The sequence below is a fragment of the Protopterus annectens genome, chromosome 3.part0 (genome assembly GCF_019279795.1).
Source record: "Protopterus annectens isolate FY-2018-M chromosome 3.part0, PAN1.0, whole genome shotgun sequence".
NCBI lineage: Eukaryota > Metazoa > Chordata > Ceratodontiformes > Protopteridae > Protopterus > Protopterus annectens.
Window position 1 is genome coordinate 1129971669 of NC_056731.1, and position 17396 is coordinate 1129989064.

The 17396-nt window shown below is 46.6% G+C and overlaps 1 protein-coding gene across 1 annotated transcript in view; it reads right to left on the reverse strand.

Annotated features, from left to right (window-relative positions):
* The window catches only part of RIOK3 (RIO kinase 3), a gene marked incomplete in the record, with an annotated part of 1226621 nt that overhangs the window by 911504 nt on the left and 297721 nt on the right, over positions 1-17396 (reverse strand).

Below are 17396 nucleotides of genomic sequence, written 5' to 3' on the forward strand. Positions count from 1 at the left end.
CTTCACTCTCTGGGATAGCTTATCCTGAGGAGGAGTCAAGGTATTTTCCAGGCTGTCAGTTGCAATGTTTTCAGGTTGGAATGCAGAGTTTTGTAATTGTGCTGTGTCAGTAAAAGTGGCCATAGAGGAAGAGACCATGGTTTTGTACGTGACATGCTCTTTAGCAGTGGGTACCAGTGCTGTCTTGGCCAGTCCGGAGCTATCAGAATCACTTTTGGCTGCTCTGTCCTGATCTTCAGTAACACCTTGGTGATTAATGGGAGAGGTGGAAATGCATACACTGTTAGAGTTCTCCAGCTGAAAGAGAGGGCGTCCACTTTCCACGCTTGTGGGTGGTATGTCCTTGAGCAGAATTTCTTCAGTTGATGATTGTGGGGGGAGGCAAATAGATCTATGTCCGGCCTCCCCCATGATTGTGTTATCTGTAGAAAGATGTCTGGGTGCAGCATCCATTCGTGTGCATCCATGATATTTCTGCTTAAGCTGTCCGCCAGTATATTGTCTTTCCCTGGCACAAACTAGGATTGCAGCTGTATATAGATTCATTGCCAGTCTGCAAAGAAGGTAGGAATGGGTGCCCCCTTGCTTGTTTATGTACCACATAACTGTGGTGTTGTCTGTCCTTATTAGTAGGTGGCCTTGATGCAGAAAGAGCTTGAAGGCCTCGATTGCATGTATCACTGCTAGCATTTCTTTTTGGTTTATGTGCATGCGTAGCTCTTTTTGTGACCACAGTCCTTGAATACATCTGCCCTCCATGTGTGCTCCCAAACCCTGGTCTGAAGCGTCCGTTGTAATGGTTTGGGTGGCTTTTGGCTTTGTGAAGGGCAGCCCCCTGTTGGACTGGCTGGCCTGAGCCCACCACAGAAATTCCTTTTGGAGGCATGGAATGAGTGGGATCAAAGTTTATAAGCTGTGACTGTGCTGAGTCCATAAACTCCTTAGGTACTGTAGTTTTCTCATATGCAGCCTTGCTTGTGGGATCAAAAGAATGCAGGATGCCATGTAACCCAGGGCCTGCAGGATTTTCCTTGCAGTCAGCTGAGTTTGTCTTGTCAGATTCTTGAAGTAATCTGGTAGTTGTCTTTGTTTTTCTTCTGTGAGAAAGGCCATTTGGGTGGTTGTGTCTAGATCCGCACCCAGAAAAGTTATTCTTTGGGATGGAACAAGTCTTGATTTGTGCATGTTGACTGTATATCCCAAGGCCTGCAGAAGGTGGATGGCATAATTCAAGTCCTTTACCAAAGTTTGTTGGCTGACCGCTTGTATAAGGCAGTCGTTCAGATATGGGTATATTTGAATCCCCTGAAGTCTGCAGTGTGCAATTACTGATGCCAGGCATTTCGTGAATACCCTGGGTGCAGTAGAGAAGCCAAAGGGCAATGCTGAGAATTGATAATGCTCTGACCCTGCAAGAAATCTGAGGTGTCTTCTGCAACTTTGTCTGATAGGAACATGCAAGTATGCCTCCTTGAAGTCTAGAGTCACCAGCCAAGACCCCTTGCCCAGCATGTGAAGGAGTTGCTGTAGAGTCAGCATTTTGAATTTTGGCACAATGAGATAAGTATTCAGTGCGGACAAGTCGAGAATAGGTCTCCATTGATTATCTTTTCTTGGAACAAGGAATAGTCTGGAATAAAATCCTTGGCCTTGTTCTGAAAGAGGAACTTTTTCTATAGCTTTCATTTGTATTAAGTTGGAGATTTGTTTCAAAGCCTCTGCCCTTTGATTTGGTGGCAGGTCTGGCATGCCTTTTCTTTTTGGCAATGTGTGAAAATGGAACCTGTATCCGTTGTCTATTATTTGCAGTGTCCATTTGTCCCTTGTAATGCTGTGCCAATTTTTTGAGAATAAAGAAAGCTTTCCGCCTAAAGGTGCTTCTAATTGAGCCCTGGTTGGCGGAGTCAAAGCAAAGTCATTGAGTCTGTCCTTGTGCAGCAGTTGTAGGTCCTGCACTACCTCTCTGGTTTGGAGGCTGCCATTGATGGCCTCTGTAGGAGCCCCTAGCTTGCCCTCTACCTCTGGCATGCCTGTTCCTGCCTCTCTGAAATCTTTCTGTGTCTGGAAAGGACAAATTCTTGGTAGGCCAATTTCTGCTGAATCTTGGTGGTTGGACTTGAAGAAAATCCTTAACTGTTTGTACAGATTTCGCCTTTTCCTCAAATTTCTTTAAGACCTCTTGAGCAGTGGAACCAAATAATTTTTGCTTTACCAGTGGAGCATCCAGAAGCTTAGCTTTAACATGGTCTGGCAGAGATTGTTCCTTCAGCCAAGCATGCCTACGTATGACTGCACCTGTCATTGCTGACCTACATGAAGCTTCCAATGAATCATAACCACATTGCAAGAAATGGTTGCTAACCTGCTGGGCGTTATGTACCAGATCCTGAAGGGATTTGCGATCAAGGGGTTCAGAAGAAGACAGTTTCTTATGCAATTCATCTAACAAATACTCTTGGTACTGTATCATATGAAATTGACAATTTAATGCCCTCATAGAAAGAGTGGCAGAAGCATACACTTTTTTACCCCAAAGCCCTGGACTCCTTTTTAGAGGGGAGTGGGTTTTTACTAGTGGCAGCTGCAACCCCTTTAGGGCCCTGGGAAATAGTTTCTGGATCAGCAGAGTGGGCCTTGTAAAGAAAATTATGTGAGTCCGGGACCCTGTAATACCTATCGGGTTTAACAGGGGCTGGAGGCAGAGTGTCAGGGGTTATACTAGACTCAGAGTACACATCATCAATGACATTCAAAACAGGAGGAATAGCCAAAGGTCTATGCTGAGGTAAATGTAGAAAGGTTCTTAATCTTTTCCTGGAATCAGAAAATTCCTGGCCCTGCCATTTCAAATGCTCTCTCATAGAGTGAAGGGTCTCCCAGAAGGACAGCTCTTCAGGAGGGGAGGCCGAGGGGATAGATTCCTCTGCATCCGAATCCTCGTAGGCCGAAAAAGCCTCCTCCTGGTAGCCCGAGTGAGCAGAGCCATCAGAGGCCTCCTCTGAGGAGTGGGGATCAGAGGGCTCAACCCTGGGCCTTTTGTCTAGAGGGGATTGAGAGCCCCTGTCTGGATGGGGCTGAGAGCCCTTGATTAAAGAGATAAGGTCCTCTGCCAAAGTTAGGATCTGTGAACTAGAAGTGGGTCACTGAGGAATAACCCTGGGAGGCATAGTTTTTATGTGTTTAGCAGCTTTAGCCCTGGTGAATGCCTTTATGGACATGGATGCAGGAGGCCTGGCTGCACCACGTGCTGGTGTAGTTTTGTCTAGAGGAATGGTGTCGGAAGCTTCCAAGACACCAGTTTCTGAAGGAAATTCAATAACCGACTCGGCAGGGGCCTCCGGGGCCGAGGTTGTCGGTTGAGCAGTTTTGGGGTTCGGAAGAACCAAGGACTCGGTATCAGCCGAGACACTCGCGGTAGGCCTAGCCGCGGTTTCAGCCGAAACCGCGGCCTACGTGTGTCGGTCCTTGTCTTTCCGTTTCTTAGCTAAATGTGAAGTCGGGGTCTCCGACGGCATTTTATATGAAAAACTAGCCCCAAAAAACTCCTCTGCGAACTCTGACCGACGTCTAAGAGTATGTCGGTTGAAGGAAGCACAGGCTGAACAGGCCGAGACGTCGTGGTCTGGGCCTAAGCAGGGGAGGCAGTAAGAGTGGAAATCCTTATGAGGTATTTGTTTCCCACAAGTTAAACAATTATTAACTTTATCTGACATCGGCTGAGGCAAGAAAGAGTCCCCAATGGGGTACTTAGCTTTTGAAGTCTTCGGTTAGCTGAATTACAGGAGCTGGCCGACCGGCACTTGCGAACTGCTTCTGCTTCGGGCACCACGCGGCAAGAAAGACGGAGGAAGATGGCGTCGGCTGATGCTTTTATACCCCAGGCGCTCTGACGTCGGGGAATGTGCGACATCAGCCGACGCCGGACCCAGACTTTGGAATCCAGCCGACCGAAGGGCTGCCTGAAGCAGGACAACCCATATGTGATGACTGCAGATGCATCCTTGAAGGACATCCTGGACTGCAGCTGTATTAGCACTCGAACATCTACATTTATGGTAGGTACAAAACTGTACTATGTTCATCGTGCATACAGCTGCAGTCATAACAGATGGGTAGAATCCCAAAGCTAAGAAAGGGGTGGTAGGCACTAGGTGGAGCCAAAATGCCCTGCAAGACTGCAGTGGCAAAGCTTGCTCTAGATTTGGAGTATAATGGTAGGTTGTAGTGCTTGGAGAAGGTATGTACAGAACTCCAAGTGGCTGCTTCTAAAATATCCTTGGTAGGAACTCCTCTGAGGAAGGCTGCAGAGGTGGCTGTGGCCCTGGTAGAATGAGTTCTAATGCCTGTAGGTACAGTTTTGCCATGAAAGGAATAACAAAAGCGTATGCAGTGGGCTATCCATTTTGAGACTGTCTGTTTGGATATTGACTTTCCTTGAGCTCCTACCGCATAGGCCACAAAAAGCTGTTCTGATTTTCTGAAAGGTTTTGTTCTGTCCAGATAATAACGCAGTTGTCTGTGGATGTCCAAGGAATGCAGTAATCTCTCCTCTTTGTTTTGAGGATTAGGATAAAAAGTAGGTAAATGTATGGCCTGATTTAAAGCTACCCTGGATACCACTTTAGGCATAAAGGACGGGTTGGTACGTAATGAAACTCTGTCCTGATGGAAGATGATAAAAGGCTGGACAGCCATAAGAGCCTGTAGTTCTGAAACTCTACGAGCTGAAGTGATAGCCAGAAGGAAAGCTGTTTTCCAGGACAAATATTGTAAATCTGATGAGGCAGCTGGCTCAAAAGGAGGCAAAGTCAGTTTTTCCAGAATGAAATTAACATCCCAAGCAGGTATTGGTTGTTTTCTTGGAGGTCCTAAATTCTTAGCCCCTCTGAGGGACTGTCTTAATAGAGGGTGAAAGAATAAAGGTGGATCAGTGTTGTATTCTGCAGAGATGGCTGAAGCATGGATTTTGATGGAGGAGAAAGTACAGTTTTGTACCTACCATAAATGTAGATGTCCGATAGATATGCAACTGCAGTCCTGACATATGGGTTGTCCTGCCTCAGGCAGCCCTTCGGTCGGCCAGATTCCAAAGTCTGGGTCCGGCGTCGGCTGATGTCGCCTCCTCCCCAACGTCAGAGCGGCTGGGGTATAAAGGCATCAGCAGACGCCATCTTCTTCAGTGTTTCTTGCCCCAGATGCCAGGAGCCCTCCAAGGAAGGCTAAATTTTGTGAATGGATAAACAAAAAATGCAGACATGCACAACAGTAATAAACAGATACACCATAACAGATATCCCCAGCTTAAAGGAAAGGGGGGAAAAGGACCCAAGGGAAAAAGCAGAGGGGTAGGAGGGAGGGAAAACCTGACTGCAGTTGCATATCTATCGGACATCTACATTTATGGTAGGTACAAAAAGTACAGTTTTGTACCTACCATAAATGTAGATGTCCGAACAGGATAGCATCTGCAGTCATAACAAATGGGTTGTCCTGTCGTCAGGCAGCCCTTCGGTCGGCCGGATTCCAAAGTCTGGGTCCGGCTTCGGCTGATGTCGCACTTCACCCGACGTCATCTCTGCTGGTCTTTGGGTATAAAGGCATCAGCCGACGCCATTTTCCTCAGTGTTTCTTGCCCCAGATGCCAGTTGCCCTCTTGGAAAGCTAAATTTTGGATAAATGCCAATGTTTCCAAAATAGTAGAAGGCAAACACAAAAATAAGCATGTATGTACATATATACAAACAAATACACCATAAGAGACTAGCTAGCTATTAGGAGGGTAAATACCCTAGGAGTACCACAGAGGGGAAGGAGGGTGGAATCCTGACTGCAGATGCTATCCTGTTCGGACATCTACATTTATGGTAGGTACAAAACTGTACTATGTCCTTCAAGGATGCATCTGCAGTCATAACAAATGGGTAGAATACCATAGCCAAACTAGGGGAGGAGGAAGAAGAATTATGGTGTAGTTAGGATCCCTTGCAATACAGCTGTGGCAAACCCTGCTCAGGATCTAGAGTATAGGGGTAAATTATAATGCTTGGCAAATGTATGCACGGAGGTCCAAGTAGCCGCCTCAATAATGTCCTTGGTTGCCACTCCTCGTAAGAAAGCTGTGGTAGTGGCTGTAGCCCTTGTAGAATGAGGTCTTATGTTCTGTGGAACTGGTTTTCCATGGTAGGAGTAACAGAATCTTATGCAATTTCCTATCCATTTGGAGATTGTCTGTTTGGAAATTGCTTTTCCTTCCCTTCCTGTTGCATAGGCTACTAAAAGCTGGTCAGTTTTTCTGTTACCTTTGGTTCTGTCCAGGTAGTAGCGTAACTGTCTATGTACATCCAAGGTATGCAGCAGCCTTTCCCCCCTGTTCTGTGGATTGGGAAAGAAGGTAGGTAGGTGGATTGCCTGTGGTTTAAAGACACTCTGGAAACCACCTTAGGCATAAATGTAGGATTAGTTCTCATGGACACTCTATCTTGATGGAAGATTAGGAAGGGTTGTACTGCCATTAAGGCCTGTAGTTCCAAAACCCTCCTTGCTGAAGTAATTGCCAGTAGGAAAGCAGTTTTCCATGATAGGTGTTGAAGATCTGCTGTTGCTGCTGGTTCGAATGGAGGGAGTGTCCATTTTTCTAGCACAAAGTTCAAGTCCCATGCTGGTAATGGTGGTTTCCTAGGAGGTTTTACATTCTTGATCCCTCTGAGGAATTGCCTGAGTAGAGGATGCGAAAAGACAGGTGGATCAAAGCTGTATTCTGCGGAAATAGCTGATGCATGTATCTTGATGGAGGAATAGGACAGGCCCGTGTGTAGAAGCTCTGCCAAGTACTCCAGTATGTTGGCAATATCTATGTTCGACACATCTTTTCCTCTTTCAGTACTCCAAATGACAAACCTTTTCCATTTTCCTGCATAGTTCCTTCTTGTTGAAGGTCTGGGCTTCAAGGATAATGTCTTTAACCCTTTGGGATAAGTCTGGGTTAGTTGCTGTTATGTGATGTTCCAGGCAGTCAGTTGCAAGGTTTTTAGGTTTGGGTGCATGATGTTGTAGTTGTTCTGAGTTAACATCAAAGGCATCAGGGTATTGACCACATTCTCCCCTGAGACATGCTCCTCAGCAAAGGATACCAGTGTTGTCTTGGCCAATTCGAGCTATCAGAATTATCCTTGGACGTTTCTCTTTGATTTTCAGTAGTACCTTGTGCATCAAAGGAAGAGGTGGAAATGCATATGCTGTCAGGCCTTTCCAACTGAAGGATAGAGAGTCCACCTTCCATGCAAGTGGGTGGTATGTCCTTGTGCAGAATTTTTTGAGCTGGTGATTGAGTGGGGATGCCTATTTGTGGCATTCCCCATTTCTTTGTGATGGCCTTGAAGATGTCCGGGTGTAGCATCCATTCGTGAACATCCGAGGTGGTTCTGCTTAACATGTCTGCTAGGGTGTTTTCTTTTCCCGGCACAAATATTGCCTGTAACTGGATGTTGTAGCTCAGAGCCATATTCCAAAGGTCCAGAGTCATTCTGCATAGGGGGTATGAATGAGTGCCTCCCTGTTTGTTGATGTACCACATGACTGTGATGTTGTCTGTCCTTATCATTAAATGGCCTTCTTTGAGGAATGGTCTGAATTTCTGTATTGCTAGTTTTACTGCCAGCATTTCTTTTTGGTTTATGTGCAGGTGCATCTGGTCTGGAGTCCACAATCCTTGTATGCACTTGTCCAACATGTGCGCCCCCCAGCCTAGGTCTGAGGCGTCTGTTGTGATGGTTTGGTTTGCTTGAAAGTTGTGGAAGGGCAAGTCTGGGTTTGACTGGCATGCTTGAGCCCACCACAGGAACTCTTGTTTCAGGCATGGGAATAGTGGGATTTCGGTTTCTAAGCTGTGCCTGTGTTGAGACCATAAATTCTTTAGATACCACTGTAGCTTTCTCATATGCAGTCTAGCATGGGGGACCAGGATTATGCATGATGCCATGAAGCCCAAGGCCTGCAGTACTTTTCTTGCTGTTAGTTTGTTCTGCTTTGTTAATGCCAAGAAGTAAAGAGGGAGTTGTTCTTGTTTTTCTGCAGTTAGGAATGCCATCTGTTTTACTGTGTCCAATTCCGCACCCAAGAATGTTCTTGTCTGGGATGGTATCAGTCTTGACTTTTTTAAATTGACTGTGTATCCCAGGGCTTGTAGTAAGCAAATGACTCTTTGTAAATCTGTTGTCAGCTTGCTTTTGTTGTCCGCTTGTAACAGGCAGTCGTCCAGGTATGGATAAATTTGGATTCCCTGTAGCCTGCAATGAGCGATTACTGATGCCAGGTATTTTGTGAATACTCTGGGCACAGTAGATAAGCCAAAGGGCAATGCTGAGAATTGATAATGCTCTGATCCTGCAAGAAATCTGAGGTATCTTCTGCAATTTGGTCGTATGGGGACGCAGGTATGCCTCCTTGAGATCTAGAGTTACCAGCCAACACTCCTTGCCCAGCATGGGAAGAAGTTGCTGTAGGGTCAGCATTTTGAATTTTGGGACAATGATGTATGCGTTTAAGACGGACAGGTCGAGAATAGGTCTCAAACTTTTCTCTTTTCTTGGTACTAGGAAGAGTCTGGAGTAGAATCCTTTGCCCTGTTGTGTTATTGGTACTCTTTCCACAGCTCTCATCTTTGTTAATTGAGCTATCTGCTTCAGAGCTTCTGTCTTTTGATTTGGAGGTAGGTTTGGCATTCCTCTTTTTACTGGTAAGGTGTGGAAGTGGAACCTGTAGCCTTGGTCTATGGTTTGCAAAATCCACTTGTCTTTTGTGATATAGTGCCAATTTTTCGAAAATAAGGCTAACTTTCCGCCTAAAGGTGCTGCTATTTGTTCCCTGGTAGGCGGTGTCAGAGCCAAGTCACTGTGATTGTCCTGTTGCAGTGGCAGTGGTTATGTCTGTGCCTCGCTGGTTATTGCCTTGCCACTGGCGTCCTCTATAGGCACCTCCTCTGGATTGATTCCTGCCTCTGAGATTTTGAGGAGTCTGGAAAGGACCAATTTTTGGCAGGCCAGTTCCTGCTAAACCTAGGGGGCTGAACCTGTAAGACATCCTTAACTGTTTGTACAGATTTTGCCTTCTCTTCCATTTTCTTCATTACTTGCTGAGCAGGGGTACCAAATAGACTGGCCTTATCCATAGGAGCATCTAACAGCTTTGCTTTAACATGATCCGCAAGACCTGTTCTTTCAACCATGCATGCCTTCTTATCACTGTGCCAGTCATGGCTGATCTAAATGAAGCCTCCAGTGCATCATAGCCACATTTTAAAGAATGGTTACTAACCTGCTGAATGTTATTCACCGTTTCTAAAACATATTTCTTATCTAAGGAGTCATCAGAGGACAGCTTCTTAGTTAACTGATCAAGCATAAACTCTTGGTATTGGATCATGTGAAACTGACAGTTTAAAGCTCTAGCTGAGAGAGTAGCAGAGGTGTAAACTTTTTCCCCATCTCTAAGGACCTGGATTCCCTTTCAGAAGGGATAGGGTTTTTTGCTGAGGTCGAAGCTACTGCCTTAGGCCCCTGTGATATAGTCTCAGGATCTGCAAGTGGGACCTTGTATAGGTGGTGATGAGTATCTGGCACCCTGTAAAATCTATCTGGTTTGGCAGGGGCTGGAGGTAAAGTATCAGGAGCAGTGCAAACATCATTAAATGCATCATCCACAACAGGCAGGACTGGAGGTATAGCTAAGGGCCTATGTTGTGGTAAGTGTAGAAAGGTCCTAAGCCTTTTTCTTGAATCTGAGAAATCTTGTCCCTGCCATTGGAATTGTTCTCTCATGGCATGTAAGGTTTCCCCAAAGGAAAATTCCTCTGGTGGAGAGGCAGATGGAATGGATTCTTCAGCATCGGAATCTTCATAAGTAGAAGAAGGCGCCTCTGGCTCATCTGTAATGTCTGAGTCATCCCGAGAGTCATCAGAGGACACTGGCTCGGGGGGCTCTGCTCTAGGTCTCTTTTCTGGAAGCTGAGAGGCCCTGTCTGGGTGAGATTGGGATCCCCTAATTAAGGAGATTAAATCCTCTGCCAGAGTAAGCATTTGTGAACTAGAAGTGGGCCTATGTGAGGGGGTCTTAACAGGCACTGATTTAACAGTTTTGGCTGCTTTAGCCCTGGCAAAGGCCTTTATAGACATGGCTGCAGGAGGCCTAGCAGCACCACGTGCTGGGGTTGAGACATCCAAAGGGATGGTGTCTGATAAATCACTAGGAACCACAGTAGTAGGCAAAACTTCAGAGGCCGATTCAACTAAGGTAGCAGTAGCCTCAGTAGTAGTCATGGATTCGCTGAAGATTGACCCGTTTTCGTTTCGCCGAAACCGAGACACTCGCTTGCTTAACCGTGGTTTCGCCGAAACCGCGGACCGCGAGTGTCGGTCTTTTTCTTTGCGTTAACAATTTGGGTAGTCGGAGGATCCGACGGCATAATGTACGCAAAATCTGAGCCGAAAAACTGTTCAGCAAACTCCGACCGACGCCTAAGTGTTCGTCGGTTGAAGGAAGCACAGGCTAAACAGGCTGCTACGTCGTGGTCTGGGCCTAAACAAGGTAGGCAGTAAGAGTGGAAATCTTTATGAGGTATTTGTTTCCCACAAGTTAAACAGTTATTTACTTTTTCTGACATCGGCTGAGGCAAGAAAGAGTCCCCAACGGGGTACTTAGCTTTTAGAAGTCTTCGGTAGTATTCGGTAGTAGTAATCTCTGGATCTGACCGACCGGCACTTGCGAACAGCTTCTGCTTGGGCGCCACGCCGCAAGAAAGACTGAGGAAAATGGCGCCGGCTGATGCCTTTATACCCAAGACCAGCAGAGATGACGCCGGGTGAAGTGCGACATCAGCGGCCGACCCAGACTTTGGAATCCGCCGACAAGGGCTGCCTGATGACAGGACAACCCATTTGTTATGACTGCAGATGCATCCTTGAAGGACATCTGTACTATGTCCTTCAAGAATGCAACTGCAGTCATAACACATGGGTTGAATACCATAGCCAAGCTGGGGGTGGATGGATCTATGATAAGGATGGTGTAGCTAAAATCCCCTGCAGGACTGCCGAAGCAAAGCCTGCTCGGGATCTGGAGTATAAAGGCAGGTTGTAGTGCTTGGTAAATGTATGCACAGAGCTCCATGTAGCAGCTTCTAGAATATCTTTTGTAGCCACTCCTCTTAGAAAGGCTGTGGATGTGGCCATAGCTCTGGTGGAGTGTGGTCTAATATTAGCTGGCACACTTTTTCCATGGAAAGAGTAACAGAATCTGATGCAGTGTCCAATCCATTTTGAGATCGTTTGCTTGGTGACTGCCTTTCCTTGTGCACCAGCAGCATAGGCTACAAACAGTTGGTCAGACTTCCTGGTAGACTTTGTTCTGTCCAAGTAGTAGCGTAGTTGTCTGTGAATGTCTAAAGTATGCAACAGCTTTTCCCCTTTGTTTTGAGGGTTAGGAAAGAAAGTAGGCAGGTGAACTGCTTGGTTTAGAGACACTCTGGATATCACCTTAGGCATGAAGGAAGGATTGGTCCTGAGAGTAACTGTCCTGATGAAAGATGAGAAAAGGAGGAACTGCCATGAGGGCCTGTATCTTCGAGACTCTTCTTGGTGAGGTGACTGCCAACAGGAAAACCGTTTTCCAAGAGAGAAATTGCATCTCTGAAGATGCTGCTGGTTCAAAAGGAGGAAGTGTTAATTTTTCCAAGACGTAATTGAGGTCCCATGCAGGAATTGGTCGTTTCCTTGGAGGTTTGATATTCTTTATACCCCTTAGAAACTGTCTTAGCAAGGGATGCAAAAACACAGGTGGATCACAGTTGTAATGTGCTGAGATAGCTGAAGCGTGTATTTTGATGGAAGAGTATGAGAGGCCACTGTGAAACATTTCTGCCAAGTATTCTAATATCAGAGGTATGTTCATCAGTGATGCATCCTGGCCCTTGTTGACATTCCAGACGATGAATCACTTCCATTTGGCCGAATAGGTTTTTCTGGTGGAAGGTCTGCGTGCCTCCAACAAAATTTCCTGAACTTTTTTGGAGAGGGAGTCATGGATCCCAGTCATGGAACTCTCCAAGCTGTCAGCTTTAAGGTTTGCAGATTCTGATGAACAGTCTTGTAGTTGTGTTGAGTCAGGAGCCGAGGCTATTGAGGCAAGGGCCACGGTTTGGTGTGAGTTATGCTCAGTAGCAGTGGATACCAGTGTTGCCTTGGCCAGTCTGGAGTTATCAAGATTCCTCTTGGTTGTTCTGCCTTGATCTTCAGTAACACCTTGGTGAGTAAAGGTAGGGGAGGGAATGCATAAATCGTTAGGGCATTCCAGCTGAAGGAAAGAGCATCCGTTTTCCAAGCTAGAGGGTGGTGTATCCTTGTGCAAAACCTTTCCAGATGATGATTGAGATGAGATGCAAAGAGGTCTATGTCTGGTCTTCCCCATGCAGTTGTTATTTGTGAGAAAATGCGTGGGTGTAGCATCCATCCATGTGGATCCAAGAAATTTCTGCTCAACCTGTCTGCCAGAACATTGTCCTTGCCCGGAACAAACTGGGATTGCAAGTAGATGTTCAGTTTCAGGGACTTTTCCCAAAGAGTCATTGTTAGTCTGCAGAGGGGGTAGGAGTGAGTGCCCCCTTGTTTGTTTATGTACCACATGACAGTGGTGTTGTCTGTTCTTATTAGCAGATGACCTTGCTGAAGAGATTTTCCAAAGGCTTCTATTGCATGCATCACTGCCAACATCTCTTTTTGATTTATGTGCTGATGCATTTCCATGGGAGTCCATTGCCCTTGAATGCATTTGCCGTCCATGTGCGCCCCCCATCCATGGTCTGAGGCGTCTGCTGTAATAGTTTGACTTGTTGGAGCTTTGTTGAAAGGCATGCCTTCGTTTAAGTGACTTGCTTGAGCCCACCATAAAAATTCCCATTGCAGGCATGGTATGAGTAGAATTATGTGTTCTAGGTTGTGGCTGTGTTGAGACCACAAGCTTTTGAGGTACCATTGTAGTTTTCTCATGTGTAGTCTTGCCAGAGGGATTAGAAGAATGCAAGATGCCATGAACCCCAGGGCCTGCAGGGTTTTCCTTGCGGTCAGGGTGGGTTAGTCTTGCTAGGCTTTTGAAGTAGTCTGCTAAATGCTCTTGTTTCTCCTCTGTGAGATAGGCCATTTGCAGCTGTGTGTTCAGCTTTGCTCCTAGAAAAATAATGTCTTGGGATGGCAGTAGTCTTGATTTTTGAATGTTGACTGTGTATCCCAAAGCCTGTAGCAATTGAATGACATAATCCAAGTGTTTTATCAAGGTTTGTTTGCTGTCTGCTTGTATGAGGCAGTCGTCCAGGTAAGGGTATATTTGAATCCCTTGGAGTCTACAATGTGCCACTACTGATGCCAGGCATTTTGTGAATACTCTAGGCGCAGTAGATAAGCCAAACGGCAATGCTGAGAATTGATAGTGCTCTGTTCCTGCAAGAAATCTGAGGTATCTTCTGCAACTGTGTCTGATAGGGACATGCAGGTATGCCTCCTTGAGGTCCAGAGTAACCAGCCAAGACCCCTTGCCCAGCATGGGAAGAAGTTGCTGTAACATCAGCATCTTGAATTTTGGCACCATGAGAAAAGTATTTAGAGCGGACAAGTCCAAAATAGGCCTCCATTGCTTTTCTTTCCTTGGAACAAGGAACAGTCTTGAGTAAAATCCCTGGCCTTGTTCCTGAGGAGGAACCTTCTCTATTGCTTTTATTTGTAACAGCTTTGAGACTTCTCTGCGTGCCTCTGCCCTTTGATTTTGTGGCAGGTTTGGCATGCCTTGTCCTGTTGGTAAAGTATGGAAGTGGAACCTGTAACCTCTGTCTATTATGTCCAGAATCCAATTGTCCTGTGTTATAATGTGCCAGTTCTTTGAGAATAGAGATAATTTTCTGCCTAGAGGTGCTTCTCTTTGAGCCTTGGTAGGCGGAGTGAAAGGTAAGTCATTGTGATTGTCCTTGTGGTGCAGGTGAACTACCTGTGCCACTTCTCTGATTTAACCTCTGTCTATTATGTCCAGAATCCAATTGTCCTGTGTTATAATGTGCCAGTTCTTTGAGAATAGAGATAATTTTCTGCCTAGAGGTGCTTCTCTTTGAGCCTTGGTAGGCGGAGTGAAAGGTAAGTCATTGTGATTGTCCTTGTGGTGCAGGTGAACTACCTGTGCCACTTCTCTGATTTTGAGGTTGCCATTGGCGGCCCCTGTAGGAGCCTCGGTATTGCCCTCTACCTCAAGCACATCTGTTCTTTCCCCTTTTAAACTTGTCTGAGTCTGGAAAGGACCAATTCTTTGAAGGCCAATTCCTGCTGAATCTGGGAGGCTGAACCTGGAGGAAATCCTTTACTGTCTGTACTGACTTTGCCTTCTCCTCAATAGATTTCAACACATCCTGAGCATTAGCACCAAAAAGCTTCTGTTTATCCAGAGGTGCGTCCAGGAGCTTTACTTTAACATGATCCGGCAGTGGCTGCTCTTTCAACCAAGCATGTCTACGGATAACAGCCCCTGTCATAGCTGCCCTACATGAAGCCTCCAATGCATCATAACCACACTGAAGAAAATGGTTGCTAACCTGCTGAGTGTTATGAACTAAATCCTGCAATGCCCTCCTATCTATAGGCTCAGGAGAGGCTAGCTTTTTCTGCAAATCATCCAGTAAATAATCCTGGTACTGAAACATATGAAAAAGGCAGTTAAGTGACCTCATGACAAGGGTGGTAGAGGTATAAACTTTTTTACCCCATCTCCCCAGGGACCTTGCTTCCCTGTCAGCTGGCAGTGGGTTTTTGGCTGAGGAGGTAGGCACTCCTTTGGGGCCCTGTGAAATAGTTTCTAGATCCACAGAGTGGGCCTTAAAGAGATGCTTGTGAGTGTCAGGTACCCTGTAAAATCTGTCTGGCTTGACAGGAGCAGGAGGGAGAGAATCAGGGGAAGCACTGGAGTCTGAGAATACATCATCCAGGACATCCAAAACTGGAGGGATAGCCAAAGGTCTGTGCTGGGGTAACTTGAGGAAGGTACGAAGCCTTTTCATAGAATCAGAAAATTCCTGACCCTGCCACTTAAAAAGTTCCCTCATGGAGTGGACGACTTCACCGAAAGAAAAATCCTCCAGAGGAGAGGCAGAGGGAATTGATTCCTCAGCATCCGAGTCCTCAAAGGCCTGGAAGGATTCTTCTTGGATATCTGAATGTTCTGAATCCCCAGAGGCTTCATCTGAAGAGAGGTTGTCTGCCTGCTCAGTTCCAGGCCTTTTTTCTGCAGGCAGCTGAGAACATCTGTCTGGGTGGGGCTGAGACCCCCTGATAAGAGAGATTAGATCAGCAGCAAGAGACATGATCTGTTTATCAGACGAAGGGGCCTGAGAGGTAGATTTAGGATGGGCCTTGGCCTGGCTGGCGGCCTTAGCACGTGCAAAGGCCTTGATGGACATGGAAACAGGAGGCCTAGCTGCTCCACGTGCAGGGGTAACCTTGTCCACAGGAATGGTGTCGGGTAGATCGAGAACTTCGGTTTCTGGAGGAAAATCAACAACCGGCACCGGAATAGTGTCAGAGACCGAAAAGCGTGTTAACGCGGTGTCGTCGGCCTGGAGCGGTTGAATAATCGCTTCCGTAGGGGCCAAAGCACTCGCGGAGGGCTTAGGCGTAGTATCAGTGGAAGACGCGGGCCGAGGGTGTCGGTCCCGGTCCTTGCGTTTCTTGGTAGTTTGTGCTGTCGGTTGTTCTGACGGCATGATGTAAGCGAAGGATTCGCCGAAAAAGTCTTCGGCAAATTCTGCCCGGCGCCTGAGAGTGCGCTTATTACAGCAAGCACAGGCCGAGACGTCGTGGTCTGGGCCCAGGCAAGGGAGGCAGTAAGAATGGAAGTCCTTATGAGGTATTTGTTTACCACAAGACAAAATTATTAACTTACTCAATTTGTTCTGACATCGGCTGAGGCAAGAAAAAATGTTCCCTAACGGGGTACTTAGCTTTTAGATGACTTCGGTAACTGAAAACACAGGAGCTGACTGACCGCCACTTGCGAACTGCTTCTGCTTCGGGCACCGCGCGGCAAGAAAGACTGGAGAAGATGGCGTCGGCTGATGCCTTTATACCCCAGCCGCTCTGACATCGGGCAGGAGGCGACATCAGCCGACGCCGGACCCAGACTTTGGAATCCGGCCGACCGAAGGGCTGCCTGAGGCAGGACAACCCATATGTCAGGACTGCAGTTGCATTCTTGAAGGACATCGAAAGTCCACTGCTTAGCAGTTCAGCCAAATATTGTAGTATTTGAGGTAAATTCAGTTTTCCAGGGCACTGGCCCTTTTTCTCATTCCAAACACAAAAACGTTTCTATTTTGCAGAGTAAGCTTTTCTAGTTGATGGCCTTCTGGCCTCCAAAATGACATCCTGCACCTTCTTGGAGAGCAGGGCCTGCTGCGATGCTAAGGAATCTTCCATGCGGCTAGATTGAGTGTTTTCAGCTGACTGTGAAGAGTTTTGAAGCTGTGCTGAGTCAGAAGAAGAGGCATTAGAGGCAGGGTCCATGGTGGGGAATGCGTCAGGCTCCTCAGGAGTGGGTACCAGTGTTGCCTTGGCCAGCCCGGAGTGATGAGGATCATCTTTGGTCTGTCTGCTCTGGTCTTCAATAGGACTTTGGGCAGCAGAGGTAAGAGGTGGGAAGGCATAAACTGTCATTGATGTCCAACTGAAAGAGAGAGCGTCCACTCTCCAGGCCTTTGGATGGAAGATCCTTGAGCAGAATTTTGTCAATTGATGATTTTTGAGAGAGGCAAAGAGATCTATGTCTGGCCTTCCCCATTCTTGGATTATTTCTGCAAAAACTTTTGGATGCAACTTCCATTCGTGTGGATCTGTCATATTCCTGCTTAGGTTGTCTGCCAGCGTGTTTTCCTTGCCTGGCAAGTACTGTGCTTGTAGTTCCATTTGTAAGTCCATGGCCATGTTCCAAAGTGACATGGCCAGTCTGCATAGGGGATAAGAATGTGTTCCTCCCTGCTTGTTTATATACCACATAACTGTGGTGTTGCCTGTTCTTATCAATAGCTGACCTGGTTGTAGAAGGTCCTTGAAAGCTATAACAGCATTTATCACTGCTAGCATTTCTTTTTGATTGATGTGAAGGTGCTTTTCTTTTTGGGTCCATTTGCCCTGCATGCACCGGTCTGTCATGTGCACCCCCCAGGCGTAGTCCGAGGCATCTGTTGTGATGACTTGATTTGCTTGAGGCTTGCTGAAAGGAAGGCCTGTGTTTGTTTGGCATGCATGAGCCCACCACAGAAATTCCTTTTGCAGACATGGAATTAATGGTATTATTGTTTCCAAACTGTGGCTGTGTTG